Source organism: Lathyrus oleraceus, chromosome 4 (assembly GCF_024323335.1).
Source record: "Lathyrus oleraceus cultivar Zhongwan6 chromosome 4, CAAS_Psat_ZW6_1.0, whole genome shotgun sequence".
NCBI classification, from domain to species: domain Eukaryota; kingdom Viridiplantae; phylum Streptophyta; class Magnoliopsida; order Fabales; family Fabaceae; genus Lathyrus; species Lathyrus oleraceus.
Window position 1 is genome coordinate 28311036 of NC_066582.1, and position 8552 is coordinate 28319587.

The 8552-nt window shown below is 38.1% G+C and overlaps 1 non-coding gene across 1 annotated transcript; it reads right to left on the reverse strand.

Annotated features, from left to right (window-relative positions):
* Positions 1–6070: 6070 nt before the first annotated feature.
* On the reverse strand, positions 6071–6177 carry LOC127077720 (small nucleolar RNA R71). The gene has a single exon (XR_007787501.1). It is a non-coding gene; the product is annotated as a small nucleolar RNA R71 (small nucleolar RNA).
* Between the last annotated feature and the right edge of the window lie 2375 nt (positions 6178–8552).

The window sequence follows — 8552 nt, forward strand, 5'->3', positions numbered from 1 at the left end:
ATGTTGATAAGTTGTGTTAAAGTTGTTGAAAATACTGAGTTGTAGGCTTGATGAGCCAAAGTTGATTATAAGTTGATTATGTTGAAAACCTTGTTGTGTTGTTATTATTATTATGTTGTCGGAATTGTAAAGTCGTGTATGCCATGTACATTTCATATGCATTAAGTCGGAGCTTTGCTCACACCACGTTGGCCTGGATTGGCAAATTTTAAGTTGAAAGTTGAAGGCTTATGCCTTGATGCCCAATAAAATGGCAATGATTTTAAGTTGGGAGTTTTACTCCGAATGGTACCACATGCATGACGAGTCGAGTCTCATTAGAGTTGCATTTTAGTTGGTTGTTGTATGAATATTTGATTTAGTTGAGAAATGGCGTTTGTGTTGATATTGAGTATGATGTTTGTGTTGATGTGCCGTTACTGAATGTGTGATACGATTAGGGTGATCAATGCGTTAAATTACTTAACATGACATGATATTTTATAATGTTTATTATATCGATTGAGGAACTCACCCTTACAACTATTTTTCAAGTAACGAGCAATGAGTTGAGTAGAAACTAATGCTTGGAGTCTAGTGTAGTCGCTTTAGTGGGTCATGCTCTGATAGATGTAACATCGGAACGGGATGTTTTAATTGTTTTATTGTTGGTTGTTGAACTTTTTACCTGTAATATGTTATATGTTTTGAATGGTTGGTTGATTTCTATCCGTTGCGAATTATGCAAAAATGTTTATTTTGATTAAATAAAGAGCATGACAGTTATTATGGTTTGAAGTAGTTGTGTGACACCCTTGGTGCATAATTACTCTGATATATATATTTGTTATTGTTATTTTAATTAAATATTTTGGGGTATTTTAGAAGGGTGTTACACATCCCATTCGTCAGATCTTTTCAACTCTCAACTTTTGAATTTTTGCTTAGGATTAGTCTCTTCATCTCCTCCCACTTCTTAAATTTCAAATCTCTCCCCCCTTTCAAAACCTTCTTAGCTTGTGATTTTCAAACTTAGACCGTATTGCAAATTAGAAACTTTGGCCTTATGCCATTGCATTTTTCAAACTCTTTTTCTTAATCAAACTTGTAAATGAATCTAACCATATTTGACTTAAAATTTCAAAAGACAAAACGAACTAACACTCATTCAAACTCTTTTAGGCCCTTTTGTGCCTCTTTTAAACCGAAATTTTTGTTAAAATAAATTCACTCACTTTGAAATTGATACCACAAACTACGAGGTTTTGATCCCTCATTTTATGTTGGTACGTAGGCAGAAGTCCGAAGGTCTTGTCAAACAAAAAAATATAATTAATGAATTCTTTTCTCATCCCCCCACTGTATTTATTGCAAACATATTTTATGCCAAAACACATACACAAATAAAAAAAGGCTCTCTAGAAGTACCTAGGATGCTTTGGGTGCTAACACCTTCCCTCTGTGTAACCAACCCCCTTACCTGTAATCTCTGGCATTTTATTAGTTTTGATTTGAAAACTTCTTATATTTGGGTTTTGTTCGTACTTTTCCCTTTTCATTTGAAAACAATAAAAGTGCGGTGGCGACTTTGGTTTTATTGACGTTACGTTTATCCATAGCTTAATGGTCATGAATTTACCGCTACAGAAATTATGTGGCGACTCTGCTAGGGAGTAGTCCTCAGTGGGTTTAACCTACTTTTTTATGTGTATATATTTGTATATTTGATGCTTGTATATTTGTTTGTGTAATATGATTTGCTTGTTGTGCTCGGTGATCTCTGAGTGGTGAGGTAAGTTGTAACCCGAACTTGAGTGCAATTAAGATAGGAGGATGGTATAGTCATGTTCGACTTGTGTGGAGTAGTCCTTAACAAGTTGGCTTGAGACACATCTACTCAGTGGAGACCCTTTTGGAGCTATTAATGTCACACAAGTTATTTGTGGTTAGGCATTACTTTCTCTGATTTGGGGTCCAAGAAGCTGAGGACCGTAGAACATTTAACCCATCTTGGCCTATTTAGGACATAGTGCGGAGACTGTTTAGGTGTAGACTTGATAGAAGCTATTACGGGATACTACACTCAGACGAGTTTCTCTTGAGAATACTATGGGTTGATGAGTCAGTCACCCTAACCTATAATATCCGATAGATGGAATTAAGACTCTGGGAACTTTTTAGAACATTATGTATAGGTTTTATCCTTAGTACACTCCTTTGGGATGGTTCTTAACCTGACTCCATGCTCGTGACTCACAACAAACCCTTGATTCTTGGTTGATCCAATCAAGTCTTGTCAATATCAATGGAACTTGGGTGTTGATAAGGTGAAAACCATAATCCACCAAAATGGATGATTGATCTTGACAATAACTTGATTCATCCCTTTACCTTTATTTGTTTTCCTTGTGTGTGATCCCTTACTTGTGATTGTTACATTCATGCATACATGCGCATCACAACATTCATCATATGAAAAATAGCTTCAAGGAACTGAGGTTTTATTTGCAAATATTTTCAGACCATGGATTATGGACGAAGGAACACTCAGAAGTATAGTTTCAGATGTCCGGATTTGAAAGAGTCAAGGAAGCTGTCATCTTTTGTATTAGATCCCTTGGACTTCAAGAAACGCCATGGGAAGCTTCTATCTATGTTATCTGCTGATATGGTCGAAGGACTCTTGAGTGTGTTGGTTCAGTTTTATGATCCTCTCTATCGTTGCTTCACTTTTCCCGATTATCAGCTTGTGCCTATGTTGGAGGAGTATGCCCATCTCTTGGGAATACCCGTTTCTAACAAGGTGCCTTTTAGTGGATTGGAAGAGATTCCCAGATCTCATATCATAGTTGAAGCTCTTCATCTGAAGAAGTCTGAGATTAAGGCTCATTGGGTGAAGAAAGGAGGAATATTTGGGTTGACTTCTGAGTTTCTCATAGGGAAAACTATTGCTTTTGCTCAAGCCGGTAGTGTTGATGCTTTTGAAGCCATCTTTGTGTTGCTCGTCTATGGTTTAGCTTTGTTCCCTAACATCGATGGTTTTGTTGATGTTAACGCCACTAGAATCTTTTTGATTGGGAATCTTGTGCCTACTCTGTTAGGTGATATGTAATTCTCTTTGCATTTAAGAAATTCTAAAGGTGGTGGAACCATTATGTGCTGTGTTCCTCTTTTGTACAAGTGGTTTATTTCGCACTTGCCTCAGACGCCTGCTTTTGTGGAGAATAAACAATGTCTACGGTGGTCTCAGAGTAGCTTGGAGATTATTGATAGTTGTGGTGAATTCTCTAATGTGCCTCTCATTGGTACAAAAGGAGGAATTAACTACAACCCTGCTTTGGCTCGTCGTCAACTTGGGTTCCCCTTGAGAGACAACCCTAGTAACACTCAGTTAGAAGGGATTTTCTATCAAGAGGGTAAAGGTCCCCAACATTTGAAGCAGAAGATGATACATACTTGGCATAATGTGCATAGGAAAGGAAGATTCGAGCTTGGTCCATGCAACTGACTAGCTTTGGAAGCTTACACTCTTTAGGTGAAGAAGAGAGCTTTGGAGTTGAAGATGTCGTATGCTTGTGAGAGACCTATGTCTATGGTTGTGGTTGAGCCATTAACTCTCCCTAAACAAGATGTAGAGGAGTTGGAAGGCACACTCACCAGGATGAAGCAAGAGAAGGATATGTGGGAAGAGAAGTTCCATGCTTTGAATAGAAAGCATGCAGAGTTACAACTTGAGTCTAAGGACAAAGATGCACTTATCAAACTTCTTGAAGACCGAGCAGTAAAGAGATAGAGAGAATCAGATGGTCTATCTTCCTCTAGTATGCCTCATCCTTTCGATGCTTCGAAGAAGATTGTTGATCAGCTTGTCCTCGAGAAGGCTCAGATGAAGACTTCTTTTGAGTCTGAGATCCGATGCATCCGAAGAAAGTACGCGCCTGCAGCTAGATCATATGACACCGTGGTTATGGGATCCTTAGGAAGATTAGTATCCTTTTCTCTTGTATTTGTATTTTGGTTTCTGAAATTGTACTAAGTGTAATCCTTCCAAATTATATGAATAAAAGAGATTTTTATGGTCAATCAAATTGTTACAATTGTTATTATTATATATTTGCAAATAAAATAGTATGTTCCTTGAAAATAAAAAAAATCAAAGCATTGCATTTCATGCATCATTTGCATAGCAGATTTTTCTTCCGCCAGATGTCTTATTGGTTATTCTTTTGTGCTTCAGCCAAGCTGACTCATCAATACACAACTCGTGATAACGCAAAAACGTATCGTATTTTTGACTTCATATGCATTGCTTTTTACTTGATTAACACTTATTATTACGCAATATTTTACGTTTATTGCAGGTATTTATTGAATGAAAGGTTTACAATAAGGAAAGTGGAAAATAGTAAAAAGGAAAGAAAAAGATAAGAAAATGGAGAAAAATAGAGATAATGGGCCACCACAACAAATGGGCTTGTGGTGCCCATCACCAAGATGTGTGGTGCCCGCCACATGAACCAAAGAAGGTGGTGGCGCCCACCACCAAGCATGAAGAATTGTGGCGCTTAGCCCTATAATTGTGGCGCTCGCCACGGAGTCAAAGAATAGAGTTGTGGCAACCGCCACAACCTAGTCTTCCCTACTTTTTCTCAATGATTCTAGCCACGAATCTACTCACCTTTGGCTACAAATTAGGGATGTGGAAAATATATAAGGAGGGAAGTTTCTACATGCCATGACTCTCTCTCTCTCTCTCTCTCTCTCTCTCTCTCTCTCCCTCTCTCTCTCTCTCTCTCTCTCTCTCTCTCTCTCTCTCTCTCTCTTCGTCCAGTTTTCAATCTACGGATTATTTTTAGTCAGAATCATTTTGTTTTAGTTTCCTAGGCAGTTTTTCCTACTTTATAACAGTGATAGTTTCTCCATATCAGGGATAATTGCAATTTATTTTACGCATTTGAATTCAATTGTAACGGTTACCCATTGCCAAATCCTGCCGACATTATTTTAATCGAAGAATCAAGATTCAGTTCCAGTTCTTAATTTGTAATCCAGGTTTTATTTTGATTTCTATTTTATTTATTTATGCCTTATTGCATGTTTGATTTTCCAAATACCATGTATGTTACCGAATCCATGTCCGGCTAAACCCTTAGGTGTCAGTATGTAAAGACCGTCGAAACGACGAAATTCGTAAATAATTGGTGTCAGTTTTTATAAAACTTATTTTTCCGGTTTTTAGTTTCTTGTTTTAATCAAACTATTTTTCGTACGAGAGTACAAAATAAACTAAGGTTATGGTCAACAAGAACGAGAGTTTGAGATTTTAACCAGATAGTTGAAACTAGGCATTAATCCTAAACACAACGAGAGCGCTTTAGGATTAATTAGACTTTATTCATATTCAAAACTTACTTTTAAATTCAAAACTTACTTTTGGCGCCATTGTCGGGGACTAATTTAGTCGATATCGTAACTCTAGTGTTGCTCAGTATAGACTAAGGCAAACAATTCTTTTTCCCTTTCTACATTTGTCGAGTGTATGCCAAGCACTCGCTCTCAAGGCGAGAAATTAAAGCTACAGTTCGACGAACCTGAGCATTATCTTAGATTAGAACGCCGGATACGAGACTTGATACGGGAACATCGTATCAAGCTAAATATTCCGGACCTTAACATCCCTACTTCTGAATCAGTTATTCAACCAGAGATGGCTGAAGGAGTGCAAAACCGCCCTCTTGAGTACTATGCAATCCCTTCGCAGGATGAACCACATAACAACATCGTTGTCCCTGCCATCGAGGCCAATAATTTTGAGCTAAAACCTTCATTGTTGTCAGCTGTACAGCAAAACCAATTTTCAGGTAGTCCCACGGAGGACCCGAACCTACATTTGTCAGTATTTTTTCAATACGCAGACACAGTGAAAGCGAATGGTGTCAACCCATAAGCTATAAGACTACGTCTTTTCCCATTTTCATTAAGAGGTAGAGCTAGAGCTTGGCTCCAGTCTCTACCATCCAACTCTGTCACTACGTGGAACGAGTTGAAGAAAGTCTTCTTACCCCGATATTTCCTACCTAGTAAGACGGTTATGCTAAGAGCCCAAATAAATGGGTTTAAACAAAAGGATAATGAATCACTTTTTGAAGCTTGGGAGAGATACAAAGACATGATGAGGCTTTGTCCACATCACGGTCTAGAAGAATGGTTGATCAACCATACCTTTTACAACGGTCTCTTGTACAATATAAGATTGACAATAGACGCCGCCACAGGTGGCGCACTGATGGATAAACCATACAATGAAGCCTATCAACTCATCAAAAGTATCGCCCAGAATCATTACCAATGGGGAAGCAAAAGAACCTTTGTAGAGAAACCTCAAACGAAGGGCAACATGTACGAATTAAGCAGTCTTGACCATGTCAATGCTAAGGTAGATGCTCTTACTCAAAAGATAGACAGCTTGACCATAAAACCGGCAACCACCGTGGCTGCCGTAGCACCAAACTGCGAGATATACAGAGTTCAAGGGCATACTTCCCCAGAATGTCAACTCTTGACAGGAACCTCTACAGACCAGGTGAACTATGCTCAAGGAAACCCTTACTCAAACACCTATAACCCAGGTTGGAAGAACCATCCTAACTTTTCATACAAAAATAATAATACATTGTATGCACCTAACCAAGCACCTGCTGTACCACCAGGATATCATAAAGCTGCCACAAATACTCAAAATTCTCCTAGGAAATCAAACTTAGAAATAATGATGGGAAACTTCATAGCTATCCAAGCCCAAACAAATAAGGAATTCCTAAATCAAAACATACACACTAGTGAGAAAATCAAGCAGTTAGCAAACAAGGTAGACGCATTCGCCACCCACAACAAAATGTTGGAAACACAAATCTTGCAAGTGGCTCAACAAAAAGCACCTACTGCTGCTCCTGCAGGAACATTTCCTGGACAGCCGCAACCAAACCTGAAAGGTCATGCAAATGCTATTATACTACAAAGTGGGACAGAACTAGACCGACCTGTCGACCCTAGAACTTAAAACTCATCCATGCATCAAGACCCCACTAAGGTAACTGAGAAGTAAGACGAACAAGAGGAAGTTAAAAACAAAGAGGCCGTAGAGAAAGAAGAACCTTATGTGCCTCCACCATCGTATAAATCCCATATCCCTTATCCTCAAAGATTTGTTAAATCTAAAAGTGTAGGACAATTTAAAAAATTCGTAGAGTTTCGAAAACAATTGAATATCACAATACCCTTTACATAAGCCATCACTCAAATGCCCCCATATGCTAAGTTTCTCAAATAAATCTTATCTAACAAGAAGAAGATAGAGGATAACGAAACTGTTACACTTACTGCTGAGTGTAGCACCATAATACAAAACAATATGCCTCCTAAGCTGAAATACCCAGGTAGTTTCTCCATACCTTGTGTAATCGAAAAGTTTGTCATTGACAAAGCACTATGCGACTTAGGAGCCAATATTAGTTTAATGCCCTTGTGCATATGCGAAATGCTAAAAATGGGAGAACTAAGACCTACGAGGATGTCCGTACAACTTGCAGATCGTTCTGTTAAATTTACCTTAGGTATGCTAGAAAACGTTCTGGTACACATGGGACAATTTTATATTCCTACTGATTTTATAATCATGGATATAAAAGAGGATTCCAACATCCCTATCATATTAGGAAGACCATTCCTAGCTACAGCCGGAGCTATTATAGATGTTAAGAAAGGCAAGCTAACCTTTGAAGTTGGTGAGGAAAAATTCGAATTCATTTTGACACAATTCCTAAAGGCACCAGCTATAGATGATACCTGTTGTCTACTAGATGTCATCGACGAATGCATAAGAGAGATGGAGAATGAACAAACATCATACTCTGAAATACTGAAAATTCCAAGGCCTCATACTTTTGAAGATGAAAATTTAAGTAAGGAATACCAAGATGACCGCCTAAGCGAATGCCTAGCACTAACGCCCGATCATATGCCTTGCCCAAAGAAACCAGCCCTAGAACTTAAGATGTTACCCAAAAATATAAGGTACGAATTACTAGACACTGAACTTGAGCGACTTGTAATAGTAAATGCATACTTAGGGCAGATAGAGACCGAAAAGCTTTTACATATTTTGAGAAAACACCCCACTACTTTAGGCTATAATATCTCAGATCTAAAAGTAATAAGCCTTTCCATATGCATGCATTACATAATGCTAGAGGAAGACAGTAAGACCTCTAGAGAACATCAAAGAAGAATAAATCCCATTCTGAGTGATGTAGTAAAGAAAGAAGTGCAAAAAATGTTAGAAGCATGTATTATCTACCCGATATCCGATAGTCAATGGGTCAGGCTAGTACATGTCATACCAAAGAATGGAGGCGTCATAGTTGTGAATAATGAAAAAGGAGAATCTATAGCACAAAGAATGGTTACTGGAAGTAGAATGTGTATTGATTATAGAAAATTAAACAAAGCCACTCAGAGGGATCATTTTCTTTTACTGTTTATCGATCAAATGCTTGAAATATTGGCTAAGCATT